At 41.9% G+C, this 25,405-nt stretch overlaps 1 protein-coding gene across 2 annotated transcripts in view; it reads right to left on the bottom strand.

The window, feature by feature from the left end:
• Positions 1-21,265, bottom strand: part of frmpd3 (FERM and PDZ domain containing 3) — a 228,838-nt gene extending 207,573 nt beyond the window's left edge. For both annotated transcript variants that reach the window (XM_061899737.1, XM_061899738.1), the window contains exon 1: positions 21,176-21,265. The gene's annotated coding sequence lies outside the window, so the exon portion shown is untranslated. The remainder of the gene's footprint in view (positions 1-21,175) is intronic.
• Positions 21,266-25,405: the final 4,140 nt, after the last annotated feature.

The following is a 25,405-nucleotide window of genomic DNA, read 5'->3' as shown; positions in this document are numbered from 1 at the left end:
CACTGGGGTGAGTTTTTCCTTGCCCTTATGTGGGCTCTGTACCGCGGATGTCGTTGTGGCTTGTGCAGCCCTTTGAGACACTTGTGATTTAGGGCTATATAAGTAAACATTGATTGATTGATTGGCATTGAAGGCGGCCAAATACTTTTGACAATATAATGTAATTGAATGCTTTTTTGAAGTGATTTAGAGGTAGGGTTTATTGCCCCCCTTTAGCTGCATTGCTAGCCACTAAAGACCGAGCCGATTTTATATATATATATATATATATATATATATATATATATATATATATATATATAAACATTGATTGATTGATTGATTGATTGATTGATATATATATATATATATATATATATATATATATATATATATATATATATATATATATATATATATATTAGGGGTGGGTAAATTAATGCGTTAATTATGAGTTAACTCATCAATCTATTAACGCCGACAAATATTTTATCGCACATTTGCGTATGTTGTTTACATGCTTTTATTTTGTTAACGCCTTTTCTTAACGTCGAGGGGCTCTTGGTAAAGATGGAACATTTGGCAAAAATACCGGACAATTCTGCAAATTTCCTGGCTGGCTTACAGCGTGGTCACTCCGGGATCACTTACGACCGCCAGACAATTCTGGATGTGGATAGATCGGGCCGTTTTGGACTGAATGAGGCGTGCTAGCTAGCATGGGAATACTTTGCCGGCTACATCCAGCGGCCTGTGAAGCAGCGGAGTATATGTGTTGTCTGTCTATTTATGAATAATGCAGACCAGGAGTGTTGGCTGAGTTCTTAACGTTTACTTTCAGAGCGTGCATATCACAACATACAAGATGCCGTCATGGCGACACAACCTATACCGGGCTACCGCGCATGCTCCTCACTCCTGTTGCATGCTGGGTAGGGTAGTTCTTTTATTCCCTGGCTCATAACATCACAATATAGTACCATGTATATGCGTTCAGTTTATCAAAGCACCAAGCAAACAATCGGAAAATTCCCATCATATCAATTCCTAGATATGGTCATGATTATTTTAAGTGCACTACGCAGAATAAACACAACATTATTAATATTGCTACTACGGATCATTTGATCCAAAATTCCCTAAAACAGCCCACTACCTATAATATAGGTTTTTTAAACATAAGATCCCTGATAAAAAAAAATGTTTCTGCTGTTACCTCAGAAATTGCCTGTTCAGATGTTATGATTGTGGCTCAGAGATTTGTATGTAGATTATATTTATTTTCCATAACAAACAGGATAACTTAAATACCCTGGCAGTGGCAATAAGCTTAAATGTTTGTATTTACATTTTTGGAGTTGATTTTCATCAAATATGCTATTTAACTGCTACTGTTTAACAAGGACTGATTTAAATTGTGTTTGCACAACAAATGTTTTGGCGCTTTTGTTCATGTGGGAGAATATTCCAATAAAGGTGCACTACACACTACTTTTGAATTCATTATTGGGCTTTGTGTATACAATGCAGTTAATTGCGATTAATCGGGGAAATAATGCGATTAACTTCGATTAAAATTTGTAATCGTTGCCCAGCCCTAATATATATATATATATATATATATATATATATATATATATATACATATATATATATATATATATATATATATATATATATATATATATATATTTGTCTTCTTGGGATATGAACAACAGGGAAAATTCTAAAAAAAAAACTGCACTTCCCCCTAAAATCCACAGATGCTCATGTTTTTTTTTTCTTAAAGAAAAAAAGAGATGAAATCCCCTGCATTCCTAATGACTTTATTAGCGAGTCTTGTCAGTGATTAATTGGAGTGCTTTGTCACCAAGTGCGACGCTCCTCTCACGAGGAGACGCTGTTGTGACAGCTTACGAGGACCATTTTGACGAGTGTGGAAATGCTCCCGCCCACTGACACCACTCACATCCCAAATTCAGACCGGAGCCCATGAATTGAGAGGCCTTCCTTCCTTTCACAGGCTGATTGCCGTTTCAGACTTTTTTTAAATTAGGGACAGATGTATCTTTGGGACAGAAGACCCTATTGAATTTCTAAGGTTTTATTATTATTATTATTATTATTACTGTTATTCTTATTCTTTATTATTATACCGCCGCCTCTTTGCGCTGTAATTTGACCCCCTTAACATGCTTCAAAACTTACCAAATTTGACACACACACATCAGGACTGGAAAAAATTGCGTTCTAATTAAAAAAACAAACCCCAAAACTAAAAATTGCGCTCTAGCCCCTACTAGGAAGAAAACACAGACAAAACTGTCTGTAACTTCCAGTAGGAATGTCGTAGAAACATGAAACAAAAACCACGATGTAGGTCTCAGTGAGACCTATATTCCATCCACCGAAATCCCCCGGCTACGTTTAACAGGAAGTTTGTTATTCCCACTTCAATACAAAAGTTGGCTAAAAAATTTCGCATTTTTTCAAACATTATCTCCTCTGAGGCCATTCGTCATTTTGGCTTCAAATAAGCAAAGAAAAGAGATTGAACCCTTCTTATTAAAATTGAAAGAAATAGTTTTAATTACTACTCCGGTTTGGATTTTATGAGCCCGCAAAGAACCACTGCGCTGCTGCTGTTGTCACAAAATGCCGGCTTTCTGCTCAGACAAAACTGTAGGACTGTCATACACACATGAAACAAAAACCTCAATATAGGTCTCACTGAGACCTATATTCTGTGAGACTTGTGCGGCATAGCGATGCCAGGTTTGTTCCTCCAGGGATGCGTCAGGCAAGAACACAGCGTAAGGTAAGATGAAAAGCATTTATTAAATAAATAAAATGGCTAGGAACAAATATACTGGTGCTAAGTAGAAAGGCAAACAAATGGCGCTAGCACGGAAGTTAGGAATACAAACACAAAAACTAAACTTGGCACGAAGGCACAAAAAAGGGAAAACAAACCATTAGCATGAGAGCTAGAATAAAACAAAGACGTAGCGTGTAAACTAGCAAGAATATACATACAAAGCAGTCGTCACTTGTTGCGCGAAGGCAAATTAGAGTCCGAGAATGAGTGAACAGAAAAGGCTGGCTTATATAGGATGGTGATTAGTAAAACAGGTGTGCGTCTTGAAACCACGGCAGGTGAAAATAATACGTTGCCATGGAAACAGACTAAAACAGGAACTAAGGAGTCCAACTAAAAAATGTGATACAGGAAAGAATCAAAACTACAAAATGGGACGATCCGAGCAGCGGATCGCAACATATTTCATACACTGACCGCCCCCAACTAAAATCAACAGGAAGTTTGCTATTCCCACTTCAATACAACAACTGCATTACATTCACCATGCATAAGAGTCTCAAAATGGGGGCACCAAGGCGTCCTTATAACATTCCCAAGCCATTTTACAACTGTTATTACTATGAGACTGATGTATAACACATGTGTATACAACTTTTTCTCTGTGTAATAATCCATCCATCCATCTTCTACCGCTTTTCTGGGTTTGGCTCGCGGGGGCAGCAGCCAAATCGGTCCCGTCCATCGCTGCTTGCAGCTTTAAAGGTGAACATTATCACCAGACCTATGTAAGCGTGAAAATATACCTTGATGTTGCAGAAAAAAAGACCATATGTTTTTTTAACCGATTTCCGAACTCTAAAAGGGTCAATTTGGCGATTTAAACGTCTTTCAATTGTTCGCTGTCGGAGCGATGACCTTTCACCCGTGACATCACAATGGGAAGCGATCCGCTATTTTCTCAAACACATGACACACAAGTCAAATCAGCTCTGTTATTTTCCGTTTTTTCGACTGTTTTCCGTACCTTGGAGACATCATGCCTCGTCGGTGTGTTGTCGGAGGTGTAACAACACCATCAGGGACCGATTCAAGTTGACTTACGTGGAGTGTGCATCGATTAGCACGGCATGGTAATCGATGCTAACATGCTATTTAGGCTAGCTGTATGCACATATTGCATCGTTATGCCTCATTTGTAGCTATATTTGCAACCAGCCTTTCCCTCAACCCACATTTAATGCCAAACAAACACATACCAATCAACGGATTCAAGTTGCACCAGTGTCAAAAGATGCAAAAGGCCCTCGTTAGTTCTGCACATTTTACCGACAATAGCTGTCAAGTTCTTCAGGTTTTTTCGCAGCTGTGCCCAAACTTGAAAGGGCCAGTGGGACTCAAAAAGGACACAAAGGGACATCTCAATCTTCTTTCCTTGTGCTTTATTGATATTTGATTTGAATCAATCAAATAATCAATCAATCAATGTTTACTTATATAGCCCTAAATCACTAGTGTCTCAAAGGGCTGCACAAACCACTACGACATCCTCGGTAGGCCCACATAAGGGCAAGGAAAACTCACACCCAGTGGGACGTCGGTGACAATGATGACTATGAGAACCTTGGAGAGGAGGAAAGCAATGGATGTCGAGCGGGTCTAACATGATACTGTGAAAGTTCAATCCATAATGGATCCAACACAGTCGCGAGAGTCCAGTCCAAAGCGGATCCAACACAGCAGCGAGAGTCCCGTTCACAGCGGAGCCAGCAGGAAACCATCCCAAGCGGAGTCGGATCAGCAGCGCAGAGATTTCCCCAGCCGATACACAGGCGAGCAGTACATGGCCACCGGATCGGACCGGACCCCCTCCACACGGGAGAGTGGGACATTGGAGAAAAAGAAAAGAAACGGCAGATCAACTGGTCTAAAAAGGGAGTCTATTTAAAGGCTGGAGTTTACGAATGAGTTTTAAGGTGAGACTTAAATGCTTCTACTGAGGTGGCATCTCGAACTGTTACCGGGAGGGCATTCCAGAGTACTGGAGCCCGAAATGAAAACGCTCTATAGCCCGCAGACTTTTTTTGGGCTTTGGGAATCACTAATAAGCCGGAGTCCTTTGAAGGCAGATTTCTTGCCGGGACATATGGTACAATACAATCGGCAAGATAGGATGGAGCAAATAAACTGGGTTATCGGCGTACATGAATGGATGAAATGAATGAATAGTCGGTTGTTAAATAGTAGAATAGTTGATTAGTGGGGGGTTGATTAGTTGAATTGTAGATTAGGCGATTAGAATAGCCGATTAGCTGGATAGTAGGATAGGCGATTAGGTTGATACCCTTACTCAAACAGAAATAAAAAAGAACACATTAGTGTTTCATAAACATACATCAAAATAAATGCTTTGCTTTCTTTTTAAATCAATCCAAACAAAATTAATTTCCACTGATAGAGACTAGGTTTAAGAATAAACTTAAACTTTTCCAATAATATGAATGAAATTAAATTCAAATAATCCAAGAATAAACTTAAACATCACTGATAACTTTTAAATTTACTTTCAGTCAACTTCAACAATGTGTAAAAATCAGTGAAATGATCTCCTTTAAACATTTCCCCAGTGAAATTATTTTCTTGAAACATTCCCCTCAGTCCAAACAAACACTTCTTTCCTTTGGTTTTCTCAGCAGTTGCGTCTTCTGAGTCCACACAAGAGCTGTCTTCCTTCCTCTCAGCAGCATGTCAAAAAGGTGACTGACTGAAGCTCAAACATTTTAAGCTTGTGCTCTGAGCAGGTGAACAGGTGAACTCAATCAAGCCAATCAGGTGGAAGCAGGTGGAGATGTTCAGCCCTCAGCGCTCACTGTTGCCCCTTCAGGCCTGGAGTGTGCTCTGCAAATCAGTGCTGTTTTTTCTGCTCTGTCTTTTGACTTGAAAATAGCGATGCCACGACAGAGATGTGTGGATATCCTGCGACACTCAAAGCAGATGCATTTCCAACGATAAAGTCAACGAAATCACAAAGGTGAGTTTTGTTGATGTTATTGACTTATGTGCTAATCAAACATATTTGGTCACGGCATGACTGCCAGCTAATCGATGCTAACATGCTATTTAGGCTAGCAGCATGTACATTTGTAGCTCTATTTGCATCCAGCCTTTCCCTCCACCCACATTTAATGCCAAACAAACACTTACCAATCGACGGATTTAAGTTGCTCCGGTGGTCAAAAGATGCAATCGTTGGTTAGAAGGCGACCGCCGAATGGCTTCAATAGCTATTCGCTCAACAGCTTCAGTTTCTTCTTCAATTTCGTTTTCGCTATCTGCCTCCACACTCGAACCAACCGTTTCAATACGTGCGTAATCTGTTGAATCGCCTAAGCCGCTGAAATCAGAGTCTGAATCCGAGCCAATGTCGCTATATCTTGCTGTTCTATCAATCAATCAATGTTTATTTATATAGCCCCAAATCACAAATGTCTCAAAGGACTGCACAAATCATTACGACTACAACATCCTCAGAAGAACCCACAAAAGGGCAAGGAAAACTCACACCCAGTGGGTAGGAAGAATTCACATCCAGTGGGACGCCAGTGACAATGCTGACTATGAGAAACCTTGGAGAGGACCTCAGATGTGGGCAACCCCCCCCCCCTCTAGAGGACCGAAAGCAATAGATGTCGAGCGGGTCTAACATGATACTGTGAAAGTTCAATCCATAGTGGCTCCAACACAGCCGCGAGAGTCAGTTCAAGCGGATCCAAGACAGCAGCGAGAGTCCCGTCCACAGGAAACCATCTCAAGCGGAGGCGGATCAGCAGCGTAGAGATGTCCCCAACCGATACACAGGCGAGCGGTCCATCCTGGGTCCCGACGAGCGGTCCATCCTGGGTCTCGACTCTGGACAGCCAGTACTTCATCCATGGTCATCGGACCGGACCCCCTCCACAAGGGAGGGGGGGACATAGGAGAAAAAAAAGAAGCGGCAGATCAACTGGTCTAAAAAGGAGGTCTATTTAAAGGCTAGAGTATACAAATGAGTTTTAAGGTGAGACTTAAATGCTTCTACTGAGGTAGCATCTCGAACTGTTACCGGGAGGGCATTCCAGAGTACTGGAGCCCGCAGACTTTTTTTGGGCTCTAGGAATCACTAATAAGCCGGAGTCTTTTGAACGCAGATTTCTTGCCGGGACATATGGTACAATACAATCGGCAAGATAGGATGGAGCTAGACCGTGTAGTATTTTATACGTAAGTAGTAAAACCTTAAAGTCACATCTTAAGTGCACAGGAAGCCAGTGCAGGTGAGCCAGTACAGGTATATATGTATATAAAGGTATATACAGTATAGGTATATATGTATGTATATATGTATATAAAGGTATATACAGTATAGGTATATATGTATGTATATATGTATATAAAGGTATATACAGTATAGGTATATATGTATGTATATATGTATATAAAGGTATATACAGTACAGGCGTAATATGATCAAACTTTCTTGTTCTTGTCAAAAGTCTAGCAGCCGCATTTTGTACCAACTGTAATCTTTTAATGCTAGACATGGGGAGACCCGAAAATATTACGTTACAGTAGTCGAGGCGAGACGTAACAAACGCATGGATAATGATTTCGGCGTCTTTAGTGGACAAAATGGAGCGAATTTTAGCGATATTACGGAGACGAAAGAAGGCCGTTTTAGTAACGCTTTTAATGTGTGACTCAAAGGAGAGAGTTGGGTCGAAGATAATACCCAGATTTTTTACAGAGTCACCTTGTTTTATTATTTGGTTGTCAAATGTTAAAGTTGTATTATTAAATAGAGGTCGGTGTCTAGCAGGACCGATAATCAGCATTTCCGTTTTTTTGGCATTAAGTTGCAAAAAGTTAGCGAACATCCATTGTTTAATTTCATTAAGACACGCCTCCAGCTGACTACAATCCGGCGTGTTGGTCAGCTTTAGGGTAGAGTTGGGTGTCATCAGCATAACAGTGAAAGCTAACACCGTATTTGCGTATGACGTCACCTATCCGCCATGTTTGTTTGTATTGGCATCACTATGTGACGTCACAGGAAAATGGACGTGTGGATTTACAGATGGCGAAAATCAGGCACTTTTAAGCCTTTTTTGGGGATATTTCATGATGGGTAAAATTTTGAAAAAAACTTCGAAAAATGAAATAAGTCACTGGGAACTGATTTTTATTGGTTTTAACCCTTCTGAAATTGTGATAATGTTCCCCTTTAAGTATTATTAATTGTGTGTACTACAGCCACTTGCGGATGGAACGCCTGCCTGATTGTTTACCGCAGCGATGGATACTGTGTTCCCACTCACAGAGGGCTGTCATCTCTCTATCACAACACCGAGAAGAAAGGCGGCCTCGGTGCGCCTCGGCTTTCCCGCTCCAGGGGACGGGAGATAAGAAAACCCGCTGTGTATTCGACGACTGCTGCAAAGTTAATCACCGCCATCATCGTCCTCGTCATCATTCATTGGAGTAACCGAACAGAAAGTTATATCCACCGAGGGAGCGGGGCTTAGAGGTGGAGTTGGTGGAGATAGCCCAGCTAAGTGCGGCGTGCGGGAGGGGCGTTGCCGTGGAGATAAGCGGAGTGCACCAAAGGCCGAAGATGTTCATTCTGTTGTGCAACTGTTAAATGCTCCCCCTTGTTGGGAAGCAGGAATTGCTTTTGTTGTGTCCGTCTGTGTGATAACTACTTTTGAGCTTTGAGCTTGTGCAGTCAAGCGAGGACCACAGGAGGGCCGGGCAGCCTGTCCGGCCTCAGGGTACATCATGTTAACACCAAAACATGCTCTTATCATCAAGTCTTGCTTGATTTCAATCAATCAATCAATCAATGTTTACTTATACAGCCCTAAATCACTAGTGTCTCAAAGGGCTGCACAAACCACCACGACATCCTCGGTAGGCCCACATAAGGGCAAGGAAAACTCACACCCAGTGGGACGTCGGTGACAATGATGACTATGAGAACCTTGGAGAGGAGGAAAGCAATGGATGTCGAGCGGGTCTAACATGATACTGTGAAAGTTCAATCCACAATGGATCCAACACAGTCGCGAGAGTCCAGTCCAAAGCGGATCCAACACAGCAGCGAGAGTCCCGTTCACTGCGGAGCCAGCAGGAAACCATCCCAAGCGGAGGCGGATCAGCAGCGCAGAGATGTCCCCAGCCGATACACAGGCAAGCAGTACATGGCCACCGGATCGGATCGGACCGGACCCCCTCCACAAGGGAGCGTGGGACATAGAAGAAAAAGAAAAGAAACGGCAGATCAACTGGTCTAAAAAAAACCTAGATAGGCTATTGTTAACAACTTGTGATCTGATTGGCTGTCGCAACTGTCTATCAACACAATGTGTTCACAAATGCATCCTCTAACTCGATGAGTATCCAATCACAGGACGCGTAAACGTCACGTTCAACATGAAGCCATCTAGAAGGCCTTACTGACAACAACTCATGATCCGATTGGCTATCGCAATTGTCTATCAACTGTATGTGTCCGTTCGGTTACAGTCCTTAGCATGGCATCAAAAGCTAGCTGAATTCTGATTGGATACAAACTAAAACTACAAATGGCCAGTTTTTGATACAGTGCCGTCTGAGGGATCGAAGATCACGGTCATTCAATGTTGGTTTCCGGCCATGTCGCTTACGTGGAGTGATTTCTCCAGATTCTCTGAACCTTTTGATGATATTATGGAAACTAGATGTTGAAATCCCTAAATTTCTTGCAATTGCACTTTGAGAAACGTTCTTCTTAAAAAGTTTGACTATTTGCTCATGCAGTTGTGGACAAAGGGGTGTACCTCGCCCCATCTTTTCTTGTGAAAAACTGAGCATTTTTTGGGAAGCTGTTTTTATAGCCAATCATGGCACCCACCTGTTCCCAATTAGCCTGCACACCTGTGGGATGTTCCAAATAAGTGTTTGATTCTCGACGTTATCAGTATTTCTTGCCACCTTTCCCAACTTTTTTGTCATGTGTTGCTGGCATCTAATTCTAAAGTTAATGAATTTTTGCAACAACAAAAAAAATGTTTCAGTTTCAACATCAAATTTGTTGTCTTTGTAGCATATTCAACTGAATATGGGTTGAAAATGATTTGCAACTCATTGTATTCTGTTTATATTTACATCTAACACAATTTCCCAGCTCATATATATATATATATATATATATATATATATACACACATACATACTGTTTGTATGTATACATATATACATACATACATGTATATCCACATATACATACATATATACATATATGTTTTATATATACAAATATATACTGTACAAATATATATATATATATTTTTTTAAAGGGGAACATTATCACCAAACCTATGTAAGCGTCAATATATACCTTGATGTTGCAGAAAAAAGACCATGTATTTGTTTAACCGATTTCCAAACTCTAAATGGGTGAATTTTGGCAAATTAAACGCCTTTCTGTTTATCGGTCTTTTAGCGATGACGTCAGAACGTGACGTCACCGAGGTAACACACCCGCCATATTCATTTTCACATTACAAACACCGGGTCTCAGCTCTGTTATTTTCCGTTTTTTCGACTATTTTTTGGAACCTTGGAGACATCATGCCTCGTCGGTGTGTTATCGGAGGGTGTAACAATACTAACAGGGAGGGATTCAAGTTGCACCACTGGCAAGAAATCTGCCGCCAGACCCCCATTGAATGTGCTAGAGTGTTTCCACATTTGACCGGCGATGCTAAGACAGACATGGCACAGAGATGTATGGATAACCTGCAGATGCATTTGCAACCATTAAGTCAACGAAATCACAAAGGTGAGTTTTTTTGATGTTGTTGACTTATGTGCTAATCAAACATATTTGGTCATGCCATGACTGCCAGCTAATCGATGCTAACATGCTACGCTAATCGATGCTAACATGCTATTTACGCTAGCTGTATGTACATTTGAAACTAGATACCCACATTTAATGCGAAACAAACACTTACCAATCGACAGATTTAAGTTGCTCCAGTGTCACAAGATGCCAAAGTCCTGATCGTTTGGTCGGCACATTTTACCGGCGATGCTAATAAGGCAGCCATGCTATGGGCCACTTCATTAGGTACACCCACGCAATGGCCGAATAGCGTCAATAGCTATTCGCTCAATAGCTTCAATTTCTTCTTCAATTTCGTTTTCGCTATCTGCCTCCATACTCCGACCATCTGTTTCAATACATGCGTAATCTGTTGAATCGCTTAAGCCGCTGAAATCCGAGTCTGAATCCGAGCTAATGTCGCTATATCTTGCTGTGGTAACCGCCATGTTGTTTGTATTGGCAGCCCTGTATGACGTCACAGGGAAATGGACAGTGGTTTCGAAGATAGCGAAAATAAGGCACTTTAAAGCTTTATTTAGGGATATTCCGGGACCGGTAAAATTTTGAAAAAAACTTCAAAAAATACAACAAGCCACTGGGAACTGATTTTTATTGTTTTTAACCCTTTTGAAATTGTGATAATGTTCCCCTTTAAGTACTTATGCCACTGCATGTCACACGTCTGGTATTGTGCGCCACTAAGCCTTTGATTAGTGACACTTAATAGCGTAGAAAAATGTATTAAAATAAAAAAGTCAGTACCAGATTGGGTTGCAGCTGCTTTTAGGTGTATGTTGTGCAGCAAACATGGATGGCCCCCTTCTTAAAATCCAAATGCCTCCTTCCCGAACTTTTGGCAAATGGTTCTTATGCAATCAAACTACCAATCGGACCATTAATCCCATTCAAGTCACATTTTAGTCCAGCCTAAGAATAGATCTTCATATGCCAGTGCTGATTGGAAACCAGGAATCGATAGTAAATTGAAGTCTAACTTCAGCACCGGCTTATTTGCCTTTTCATTGGCTGATATTTTTAGGCTTGTCATTGCAAAATTGTTGTATCACAACACCCGTGCTTGAAGTGTTTGTGACAACACAGTGACAGAGTATGATGGGAGATTTCCCAGCTATACAAAAACAAAGCCACACTTCAACAAAATCCACAACGCAGTGACAGCACCCACATGCCCGAATACATTATGTGAATTATATTTATATAGCGCTTTTCTCAAGTGACTCAAAGCGCTTTACATAGTGAAACCCAATATCTAAGTTACATTTAAACCAGTGTGGGTGGCACTGGGAGCAGGTGGTTAAAGTGTCTTGCCCAAGGACACAACGGCAGTGACTAGGATGGTACAAGCGGGAATCGGACCTGCAACCCTCAAGTTGCTGGCACCGCCACTCTACCAACCGAGCTATGCCGCCACGGTGGCAGAGGGGTTAGTGCGTCTGCCTCACAATACGAAGTTTCTGCATTCCTGGGTTCAAATCCAGGCTCGGGATCTTTCTGTGTGGAGTTTGCATGTTCTCCCCGTGAGTGCGTGGGTTCCCTCCGGGTACTCCGGCTTCCTCCCACTTCCAAAGACATGCACCTGGGGATAGGTTGATTGGCAACACTAAATTGGCCCTAGTGTGTGAATGTTGTCTGTCTATCTGTGTTGGCCCTGCGATGAGGTGGCGACTTGTCCAGGGTGTACCCCGCCTTAGTTGTTTATATTCTCCTCACGCAGTTTAAGTTCTTTTTTTCGCTCTCTGATGCAGCTATATTTCCAGCCCTCCACTAGATCCATCCATCCATTTTCTACCGCCTATTCCCTTTTGGGGTCGCGGGGGGCGCTGGCGCCTATCTCAGCTACAATCGGGCGGAAGGCGGGGTACACCCTGGACAAGTCGCCACCTCATCACAGGGCCAACACAGATAGACAGACAACATTCACACACTAGGGCCCATTTAGTGTTGCCAATCAACCTATCCCCAGGTGCATGTCTTTGGAAGTGGGAGGAAGCCGGAGTACCCGGATGGAACCCACGCAGTCACGGGGAGAACATGCAAACCCCACACAGAAAGATCCCGAGCCTGGATTTGAACCCAGGACTGCAGGAACTTCGTATTGTGAGGCAGACGCACTAACCCCTCTGCCACCGTGAAGCCCCTCCACTAGATCCTTTGTGGACATTTGCATTCAGCTACTGTTTGTTCAAATCTGTGTGAAGAGGTACACTTTTATCTTAAAAATCCATTTGTGACGCAGCAAGTCCTCTCAACAGTTTGAATGTCTTGTAACAACGTCACAGCACTTATTAAGTCTGAATGATGTGTTTTCTTAAAGGCCTACTGAAAGCCACTACTAGCCACCACGCAGTCTGATAGTTTATATATCAATGATGAAATATTAACATTGCAACACATGCCAATACGGCCGCTTTAGTTTACTAAATTACAATTTTAAATTTCACGGGAGTTCGTCTTGAAAACGTCGTGTAATGATGACGTGTACGCAGGATGTCACGGGTTTTTAGAGAATATGAGCGCTGCACACACACACACACAGCTAAAAGTCGTCTGCTTTAACCGCATAATTACACAGTATTTTGGACATCTGTGTTGCTGAATCTTTTGCAATTTGTTCAATTAATATTGGAGAAGTCAAAGTAGAAACATAGAGTTGGGAAGCTTTAGCCTTTAGCCACACAAACACATGGTGATTCCTTGTTTAAAATTCCCACAGGTAAAACTTTACTATGGATCACAGCGCGGTCAAGCCAACATGGATCCTACCAAATGTCAACTAGGAGGTTTCGGTGAGAAAATTGTGGTTAAAAAGTCGCCACTTACCGGATATCAGCTGATATTTTGTGTTGCAGAATTATTAGAAAAGGTAACTTAATTGAATGTAAAAAATTTATGTTGGGCATATAAGCTTTTTTGCTTCTGCCTGTTTCAGTCATGTTATTCATTTTTGAATCGTGATCCATGTTTGAATATGTTTTTGTTAGACTGAAAATAAACTGAAACTGAAACTGAACTGAAGGTTGTGTCGTCCGTACAGCTGCCGTCGACTCCCCTGAGACATTGGCGTCAAGACACCCGTGGACACACCCTTCCGACTATCAGGTACTATTAAACTCACTAAAACACTAGCAACACAATGGAAATATAAGGGATTTCCCAGAATTATCCTAGTAAATGTGTCTAAAAACATCGGAATACGTCCCAATGCTTTCACGTTTTTTCTTTTTTTTAGCTCGGTTGGTAGAGCGGCGGTGCCAGCAACTTGAGGGTTGCAGGTTCGATCCCCGCTTGCACCATCCAAGTCACTGCCGTTGTGTCCTTGGGCAAGACACTTTACCCACCTGCTCCCAGTGCCACCCACACTGGTTTTAAATGTAACTTAGATATTGGGTTTCACTATGTAAAGCGCTTTGAGTCACTTGAGAAAAACGCTTTATAAATATAATTCACTTCACAACATTAACATCAGACCTATGTAAGCGTCAATATATACCTTGATGGTGCAGAAAAAAGACCATGTATTTTTTTAACCGATTTCCGAACTCTAAATGGGTGAATTTTGGCAAATTAAACGCCTTTTTGTTTATCGGTCTTTTAGCGATGACGTCAGAACGTGACGTCGCCGAGGTAACACACCCGCCATCTTCATTTTCAACACACTACAAACACCGGGTCTCAGCTCTGCTATTTTCGGTTTTTTCGACTATTTTTTGGAACCTTGGAGACATCATGCCTCGTGGGTGTGTTGTCGGAGGGTGTAACAACACTAACAGGGAGGGATTCAAGTGGCACCACTGGCCCGAAGATGCGAAAGTGTCTGCCGCCAGACCCCCATTGAATGTGCTGGAGTGTCTCCACATTTTACCGGCGATGCTAAGACATGGCACAGAGATGTATGGATAACCTGCAGATGCATTTGCAACGATAAAGTCAACGAAATCACAAAGGTGAGGTTTGTTGATGTTGTTGATTTCTGTGCTAATCAGACATATTTGGTTGCAGCGTGACTGCCAGCTAATCGATGCTAACATGCTACGCTAATCGACGCTAACATGCTATTTACCGGCGGTGCTAAAGCAGACATGGCACAGAGATGTATGGATAACCTGCAGATGCATTTGCAACGATAAAGTCACAGTAATCACAAAGGTGAGTTTTGTTGATGTTGACTGCCAGCTAATCGATGTTAACATGCTACGCTAATCGACGCTACCATGCTATTTACCGGCGGTGCTAAAGCGGACATGGCACAGAGATGTATGGATAACCTGCAGATGCATTTGCAACGATAAAGTCAACGAAATCACAAAGGTGAGGTTTATTGATGTTATTGATGTATGTGGTAATCAGACATATTTGGTTGCGTTGTGACTGCCAGCTAATCGATACTAACATGCTACGCTAATCGACGCTAACATGCTATTTACCGGCGGTGCTAAAGCAGACATGGCACAGAGATGTATGGATAACCTGCAGATGCATTTGCAACTATATTACGTTTCCTTCCACCCACATTTAATGTGAAACAAACACTTACCAATCGACGGATTTAAGTTGCTCCAGTGTCACAAGATGCGAAAGTCCTGATTGTTTGGTCCGCACATTTTACCGGCGATGCTAACGCAGCTATCCGGCCATGCTATGGCTATGAATAGCGTCAATAGCTATTCGCTCAACAGCTTCAGTTTCTTCTTCAATACTTTCATACTCCAACCATCTGTTTCAATACATGTGTAATCTGTTGAATCGCTTAAGTCGCTGAAATCCGAGTTTGAATCCGAGCTAATGTCGCTATATCTTGCTGTGCTATTCGCCGTTGTTTGTTTACATTGGCAGCACTGTATGACGTCACAGGGAGATGGATAGTGGCATCGCAAATAGCGAAAATCAAGCACTTTAAAGCTTTTTTTAGGGATATTTGGAGACCGGCAAAATTAAAAAACAAAACTTCAAAAAATACAACAAGCCACTGGGAACTGATTTTTATTGTTTTTAACCCTTTTGAAATTGTGATAATGTTCCCCTTTAAAGGCCTACCGATTTAGAGAGATTTGAGGAAAAAAAAGTTAAAAAAAAAGAAAAAAGAAAAGATTATTATACACCCTTAACTCCCAGTACACATGTATCTACTCCATCTATTAAGATAAGGCTCCTTTCTGTCGGTGACCTACATGCATGTGATAGAACACATAGCAAAGAGGGAGTCCTAACAAGCAACTCTTAGAGACCAAAAGTAGGCCCCATCAGCTGATTATAATCGCAAAACGCTGCAGGGATAAACAACATGTTTGTTCACACTGTGTTTCATATGCTAATTAAAATTTTGTTCTTGCCAAATACTGTGTTTACCATGCGGTGCTCCGTCACGGCAACTGAGCGATTCCTCTTTCAGCCTGTCTTAGAGTTAAAATAAAGATGGAAATGGAAGAACAAAAACAATTATTGTTATTAGAAGCAAATTGCTTCATCAATCACATGCAGGGAGTGTGTGTATGTATGTATATATATATATATATATATATATATATATATATATATATATATATGCCTTGATTGGATTATCCAGAGAATAGTGCTCGATACCGTGGTAGAGCGCAATATGTAGGTGTGGGAAAAAATCACAAGACTACTTCATCTCTACAGATCTGTTTCATTAGGGGTTCCCTCAATCATCAGGAGATTTTAATGGAAGCATTCACATACAATGGTTTATATAGGGCACAGAGTGGGTGGGTACAAGCAGGCGTAGGGTGTGGTGATTGGCTCATGTGTTACCTAGGAGGTGTTTCCGTCTGTGGTGGCATGTTGAAATGATTTCACTGCGCTTGTTGAGGGATGATAGATCTGGATGATATATAATAAACAGTTTCTCTTTTAAGCATAGGTTGCATCTTTTATTACCACTGTTGTAAGGTGTGCTGGATGCAAGAATTTGCCACGTTATTGAATATTCAACATTATTGTCTTTGAGGTTCCAAATGTGTTTGCTGAGTTCTGTAGAATTCTGCAAAGTCTGGTTTCTAAAGGAGGCGTTGTGATTATTCCATCTTGTTTTGAACGCTCCTTCGGTTAATCCTACGTACGTGTCGGATGTGTTAATGTCCTTGCGTGTTACCTTTGCTTGGTAAACGACTGATGTCTGTAAGCACCCCCCGTTGAGAGGGCAATCAGGTTTCTTGCGACAGTTACATTCATTATTGGTTTCAGAGTCGTTTGGTCTGGGGGTAGGCAGTCCTTTTGCAATTGCTTTGTTGTGGTTTGAAATGATTTGTTGCATGTTATTCATACAGCTGGACATATATATATATATATATATATATATATATATATATATATATATATATATATGTATGCACACGGCGTTTGATGACCGCAGCACAATGAGATTGTTGTATTGGCTGCAATCATTCACAGTTATGGTCATGGCCACTGACTTGATGGACCGGACCAACATGCAGACCAAAAGTCCGCATCAGCTTTGTGCTCACTCACCGGCAGGCTGGCACGGGATCAATGCAGAATTGCAGAGGTGAGCAAAAGCTGCACATGCAGTATACGCTCTCGTGGCCAACATGCTGCGGTGTTGTCGACATCATGACAATAGAGGCTTCATAACATTTCAAGGGATATAGCTTGCTCAATAAAGATAAGGGGGGAAACATTGGCAATATTTCAAAGGAAGTCTGAATGGAGAATTGAAAGTACCTGCCTGATCAGTTACTGAGGCAGCATATACAGCAAAAGTAGATGTTGATTTAAAATGCATTGTATGTATTTTTATGACATGATTTCTACTTTAAACAACGGTCTAGTAAGCTAACTATTCAATTGACCTTTTCAAGTAACAGTCTCACACGGTGATGTTAATCTTTTACCGTATATTTCGGAGTATAAGACGCTCTGGAGTATAAGTCGCACCTGCCGAAAATGCATAAGAAAGAAGGAAAAAAAAAAACATATGTTAGTCGCACTGGAGTATAAGTCACATTTTTGGGGGAAATTTATTTGATAAAACGCATGCTTACCTTAGCTAAAGCTAAATATCACTCAAATCTCATCCACCGTAATAAAAACGATCCTAAATTTTTGTTTAGTACGGTAGCATCGCTAACCCAACAAGGGACTCCTTCCAGTAGCTCCACCCACTCAGCTGATGACTTTATGCAATTCTTTAGTAAGAAAATTGAAGTCATTAGAAAGGAGATTAAAGACAATGCGTCCCAGCTACAACGGGGTTCTATTAACACTGACACGATTGTATATACGGCGGATACTACCCTCCAAAATAGTTTCTCTCGTTTTAAGGAAATAACATTAGAGGAATTATTACAACGTGTAAATGGAATAAAACAGACAACATGTTTACTTGACCCTCTTCCTGGGAAACTGATCAAGGAGCTCTTTGTATTATTAGGTCCATCAGTGCTAAATATTATAAACTTATCACTTTCCTCTGGCACTGTTCCCCTAGCATTCAAAAAAGCGGTTATTCATCCTCTTCTTAAAAGACCTAACCGCGATCCTGACCTCATGGTAAATTACCGACCGGTGTCTCACCTTCCCTTTATTTCAAAAATCCTTGAAAAAATTGTTGCGGAGCAGTTAAATGAACACTTAGCGTCTAACAATCTATGTGAAACCTTTCAATCCGGTTTCAGGGCAAATCACTCGACTGAGACAGCCCTCGCAAAACTGACTAATGATCTATTGCTAACGATGGACTCTGATGCGTCATCTATGTTGCTGCTCCTCGATCTTAGCGCTGCTTTCGATACTGTCGATCATAATATTTTATTAGAACGTATCAACACACGAATCGGTATGTCAGACTTAGCCCTGTCTTGGTTTAACTCTTATCTTACTGATAGGATGCAGTGTGTAAACATTGATTGATGATTGATAAAACCCAATAACAAGAATATACATTTGAAAGGCAATTTAAAATAAATAAAAAATAGTGAACAACAGGCTGAATAAGTGTACGTTATATCAGTGGTCCCCAACCACTGGGCCGCAGAATAATTTTTTATTCATTTTTATATAAAAAAATAAATAAATAAAGGAAAACATTTATTTTATTTATTTATTTATTTTATTAAATCAACATAAAATACTACACGGTCTAGCTCCATCCTATCTTGCCGATTGTATTGTACCATATGTCCCGGCAAGAAATCTGCGTTCAAAAGACTCCGGCTTATTAGTGATTCCTAGAGCCCAAAAAAAGTCTGCGGGCTATAGAGCGTTTTCCGTTCGGGCTCCAGTACTCTGGAATGCCCTCCCGGTAACAGTTCGAGATGCTACCTCAGTAGAAGCATTTAAGTCCCATCTTAAAACTCATCTGTATATTCTAGCCTTTAAATAGACCTCCTTTTCAGACCAGTTGATCTGCCGCTTCTTTTCTTTCTCCTATGTCCCCCCCTCCCTTGTGGAGGGGGTCCGGTCCGATGACCATGGATGAAGTACTGGCTGTCCAGAGTCGAGACCCAGGATGGACCGCTCGTCGGGACCCAGGATGGACCGCCCGCCTGTATCGGCTGGGGACATCTCTACGCTGCTGATCCGCCTCCGCTTGAGATGGTTTCCTGTGGACGGGACTCTCGCTGCTGTCTTGGATCCGCTTTGAACTGAACTCTCGCGGCTGTGTTGGAGCCACTATGGATTGAACTTTCACAGTATCATGTTAGACCCGCTCGACATCCATTGCTTTCGGTACCACATCTGAGGTCCTCTCCAAGGTTTCTCATAGTCAGCATTGTCACTGGCGTCCCACTGGATGTGAATTCTCCCTGCCCACTGGGTGTGAGTTTTCCTTGCCCTTTTGTGGGTTCTTCCGAGGATGTTGTAGTCGTAATGATTTGTGCAGTCCTTTGAGACATTTGTGATTTGGGGCTATATAAATAAACATTGATTGATTGATTGATTGGTAAAAACACAATATACACTCACAATTAGTGCACCAACCACAAAAACCTCCCTTTTTCATGACAAAGGTGGAGCGGGGGAGGGGGGGGGGTGTATAATGTAGCCAGGAAGAGCTAGGGATGCATGGGATTCTGGGTATTTGTTCTGTTGTGTTTATGTTGTGTTACAGTGCGGATGTTTTCCCGCGATGTGTTGGTTATTCTTGTTTGGTGTGGGTCTACAGTGTGGCATATATTAATAAGAGTGTTAAAGTTGTTTGTATCACAACCATCAGTGTAACCTGTGTGGCTGTTGACCAAGTATGCCCTGCAGTCAATGATGTGAGCAAGCATCATTGACCGGCCGGCACGCAGATAGCATAGCGTGAGGGCTGAAGGCGGGCGCGACGACATGTTTTAGAGGACGTTAAAAGCATTGCCTCCACGACACGCCCTCAAAAAAGTTGTGTGGGTGAAAACCGGAGATTATCAGTACAGGGATATTTCTGGGAAAGGCACTGAAACCCGGGAAACTTTGTGGGTTCGGCAAGTATGCAGTTGAGCCACATCAAAGTGATCAAAGAGCCGCATGCAGCTCCGGAGCCGCGGGTTGCCGACCCCTGATATAGAACATGCTATACGTTTACCAAACAGACCCCTGATATAGAACATGCTATACGTTTACCAAACAGACCCCTGATATAGAACATGCTATATGTTTACCAAACAGACCCCTGATATAGAACATGCTATACGTTTACCAAACAGACCCCTGATATAGAATATGCTATACGTTTACCAAACAGACCCCTGATATAGAACATGCTATACGTTTACCAAACAGACCCCTGATATAGAACATGCTATACGTTTACCAAACAGACCCCTGATATAGAACATGCTATACGTTTACCAAACAGACCCCTGATATAGAACATGCTATACGTTTACCAAACAGACCCCTGATATAGAACATGCTATACGTTTACCAAACAGACCCCTGATATAGAACATGCTATACGTTTACCAAACAGACCACTGATATAGAACATGCTATACGTTTACCAAACAGACCACTGATATAGAACATGCTATACGTTTACCAAACAGACCCCTGATATAGAACATGCTATATGTTTACCAAACATACCCCTGATATAGAACATGCTATATGTTTACCAAACAGACCCCTGATATAGAACATGCTATACGTTTACCAAACAGACCCCTGATATAGAACATGCTATACGTTTACCAAACAGACCCCTGATATAGAACATGCTATATGTTTACCAAACAATCTGTCACTCCTAATCGCTAAATCCCATGAAATCTTATACGTCTAGTCTCTTACCTGAATCAACTAAATAATATTATTTGATATTTTACGGTAATGTGTTGATAATTCCACACATAAGTCGCTCCTGAGTATAAGTCGCACCCCTGGCCAAACTATGAAGAAAAACTGTGTCTTATAGTCCGACAAATACAGTACTAATGTGATGATCATGAGCCCAAAGTAGTAGAACACAGTATAAAAGGTGTACTTACAGTTTTTGAGTGTTGATGGGGAACGTTTCTTTTGTCAGCAAGGATCACCCATAAACTTTACTCCGCACAAAGTCCACAATGTGGGAACCTGGAAGAAGCGAATGAAATTGATATCACTTCTTATGTTGCATTACATGAATTAATGTACAAGGCGTTGCGACAAATATGTTCTGTGTAAGTATGATTGTACACAAAAGAAGACCCACTGAAACTCCCCCTCTAGAACACAAATTTGTGTGTCAGACTTAGCCCTGTCTTGGTTTAACTCTTATCTTACTGATAGGATGCAGTGTGTCTCCCATAACAATGTGACCTCGGACTACGTTAAGGTAACGTGTGGAGTTCCCCAGGGTTCGGTCCTTGGCCCTGCACTCTTCAGCATCTACATGCTGCCGCTAGGTGACATCATACGCGAATACGGTGTTAGCTTTCACTGTTATGCTGATGACACCCAACTCTACATGCCCCTAAAGCTGACCAACACGCCGGATTGTAGTCAGCTGGAGGCGTGTCTTAATGAAATTAAACAATGGATGTCCGCTAACTTTTTGCAACTCAACGCCCAAAAAACGGAAATGCTGATTATCGGTCCTGCTAGACACCGACCTTTATTTAATAATATAACTCTAACATTTGACAACCAAACAATGAAACAAGGCGACTCTGTAAAGAATCTGGGTATTATCTTCGACCCAACTCTCTCCTTTGAGGCACACATTAAAAGCGTTACTAAAACGGCCTTCTTTCATCTCCGAAATATCGCTAAAATTCGCTCCGTTCTGTCCACTAAAGACGCTGAGATCATTATCCATGCGTTTGTTACGTCTCGTCTTGATTATTGTAACGTATTATTTTCGGGTCCCCCCATGTCTAGCATTAAAAGATTACAGTTGGTACAAAATGCGGCTGCTAGACTTTTGACAAGAACAAGAAAGTTTGATCATATTACGCCTGTACTGTATATACCTTTATATACATATATACATACATATATACCTATACTGTATATACCTTTATATACATATATACATACATATATACCTATACTGTATATACCTTTATATACATATATACATACATATATACCTATACTGTATATACCTTTATATACATATATACATATATATATACCTATACTGTATATACCTTTATATACATATATACATACATATATACCTATACTGGCTCACCTGCACTGGCTTCCTGTGCACTTAAGATGTGACTTTAAGGTTTTACTACTTACGTATAAAATACTACACGGTCTAGCTCCATCCTATCTTGCCGATTGTATTGTACCATATGTCCCGGCAAGAAATCTGCGTTCAAAGGACTCCGGCTTATTAGTGATTCCCAAAGCCCAAAATAAGTCTGCGGGCTATAGAGCGTTTTCATTTCGGGCTCCAGTACTGTGGAATGCCCTCCCGGTAACAATTCGAGATGCCACCTCAGTAGAAGCATTTAAGTCTCACCTTAAAACTCATTTGTATACTCTAGCCTTTAAATAGACTCCCTTTTTGGACCAGTTGATCTGCCATTTCTTTTCTTTTTCTCCTATGTCCCACTCTCCCTTGTGGAGGGGGTCCGGTCCGATCCGGTGGCCATGTACTGCTCGCCTGTGTATCGGCGGGGGTCATCTCTGCGCTGCTGATCCGCCTCCGCTTGGGATGGTTTCCTGCTGGCTCCGCTGTGAACGGGACTCTCGCTGCTGTGTTGGATCCGCTTTGGACTGGACTCTCGCGACTGTGTTGGATCCATTATGGATTGAACTTTCACAGTATCATGTTAGACCCGCTCGACATCCATTGCTTTCCTCCTCTCCAAGGTTCTCATAGTCATCATTGTCACCGACGTCCCACTGGGTGTGAGTTTTCCTTGCCCTTATGTGGGCCTACCGAGGATGTCGTAGTGGTTTGTGCAGCCCTTTGAGACACTAGTGATTTAGGGCTGTATAAGTAAACATTGATTGACCGTAAGTCTTCAACTATACTAAGTCTTTCAATACTTGGAATCTGCATGATATACGAATTGGATTCGGTACCCCCCTATGCAGCTAGCTGCTGGACTTCCTCACAGACCGACCCCAGTCTGTGAGAGTGGGCAACAACACCTCCAGTGCCAGGTCCCTGAGCACCGGCTCCCCCCAGGGGTGTCCTGAGTCCGCCGCTGTTCACGTTGAAGCTAACTAATAATGAATAAAATACTTCTTACCATTCTTGACTTCTTGAACAGGTGCGGTAGAACAGTCTTTTTCAACCACTGTGCCGTAAGATACAGTCTGGTGTGCCGTGGGAGATGATCTAATTTCACCTTTATGGGTTAAAATAGTTTTTTGCAAACCAGTAATTACAGTCTGAAAATGATGTGGTGTTGTGGAGTGGTCGCTGCTGTCTAGAGCTAATTGCTTTGTAGATGTCGGAAACAGCGGGAGGCAGGGTGCAGGTAAAAAAAAAAAGGTGTCTAATGCCCTTAAGAAAAGGCATTAAAGCTTAGGGAAGGCTATGCAGAGCAAAACTAAAAATGAACTGGTTACAAAGTAAACAGAAAAACAAAATGCTGGACGACAGCAAAGACTTACTGTGGAGCAAAGACAATGTATATCCGACAATGTCCCCACAAAGAAGGATAAAAACGACTGAAATATTCTTGAATGCTAAAACAAAGTAGATGCGGGAAGTAGCGCTCAAAGGAAGACATGAAACCGCTACAGGAAAATACCAAAAAAAGAGAAAAAGCAACCAAAATAGGAGCACAAGACAATAATTAAAAGACTACACACAGGAAAACAGCACACAACTCAAAATAAGTCAGGGCGTGATGTGACAGGTGGTGACAGTACACCTACTTTGAGACAAGAGCTATATTGATGCATGCTTGGTTATGCTTTAAAGTCGTATCCAACAATTGTGACGACGACTTTTTGCTGTCAACTGAGTTTCGTTTTTAATACATTTCTGCTGGTGGTGTGCCTCCGGATTTTTTAAACGCAAAAAATGTGTCTTGGCTCAAAAAAGGTTGAAAAACACCACGGTAGAAAACGGATGGAGGGATAAAAATGCATGAGAATTTTTGACATTTTGAACGTTATTTCTAAACACTGATTACCGGTGGAATTATTCATTACTTATTGTGTTAAGCAATGTAAGATAAGATTGATCTGAGAGCCAGATGCAGTCATCAAATGAGCCACATCAATCAATCAATCAATGTTTACTTATATAGCCCTAAATCACTAGTGTCTCAAAGGGCTGCACAAACCACTACGACATCCTCGGTAGGCCCACATAAGGGCAAGGAAAACTCACACCCAGTGGGACGTCGGTGACAATGATGACTATGAGAACCTTGGAGAGGAGGAAAGCAATGGATGTCGAGCGGGTCTAACATGATACTGTGAAAGTTCAATCCACAATGGATCCAACACAGTCGCGAGAGTCCAGTCCAAAGCGGATCCAACACAGCAGCGAGAGTCCCGTTCACAGCGGAGCCAGCAGGAAACCATCCCAAGCGGAGGCGGATCAGCATCGCAGAGATGTCCCCAGCCGATACACAGGCGAGCAGTACATGGCCACCGGATCGGACCGGACCCCCTCCACAAGGGAGAGTGGGACATAGAAGAAAAAGAAAAGAAACGGCAGATCAACTGGTCTAAAAAGGGAGTCTATTTAAAGGCTCGAGTATACAAATGAGTTTTAAGGTGAGACTTAAATGCTTCTACTGAGGTGGCATCTCGAACTGTTACCGGGAGGGCATTCCAGAGTACTGGAGCCCGAACGGAAAACGCTCTATAGCCCGCAGACTTTTTTTGGGCTTTGGGAATCACTAACAAGCCGGAGTCCTTTGAACGTAGATTTCTTGCCGGGACATATGGTACAATACAATCGGCACATCTGGCTCTAGAGCCATAGGTTCCCTACCCCTGGACTACAGGGTGGAGGTGAAACATCTGGTTGACTGGTGCAGAACCAACAACCTGGTCCTGAATGTCAACAAGACCAAGGAGATCATTGTTGACTTTCGGAAGCACCAGTCCAGCCACACTCCACTCTACATCAACGGCACAGCGGTGGAGATGGTAAGCAACACCAAGTTCCTGGGGGTGCAGATAACTGACAATACAACCTGATCCCTACACACCGGAGCTCTTGTAAAAAAAGCTCAGCAGCGCATGCACTTTTTGCGTCGGATGAAAAGAGCACAGCTCCCTCCCCCCATTCTCAGCACATTCTACAG

This window comes from Nerophis ophidion, linkage group LG05, assembly GCF_033978795.1.
Source record: "Nerophis ophidion isolate RoL-2023_Sa linkage group LG05, RoL_Noph_v1.0, whole genome shotgun sequence".
Lineage (NCBI taxonomy): Eukaryota > Metazoa > Chordata > Actinopteri > Syngnathiformes > Syngnathidae > Nerophis > Nerophis ophidion.
This window is presented reverse-complemented; position numbering and strand designations above follow the sequence as displayed.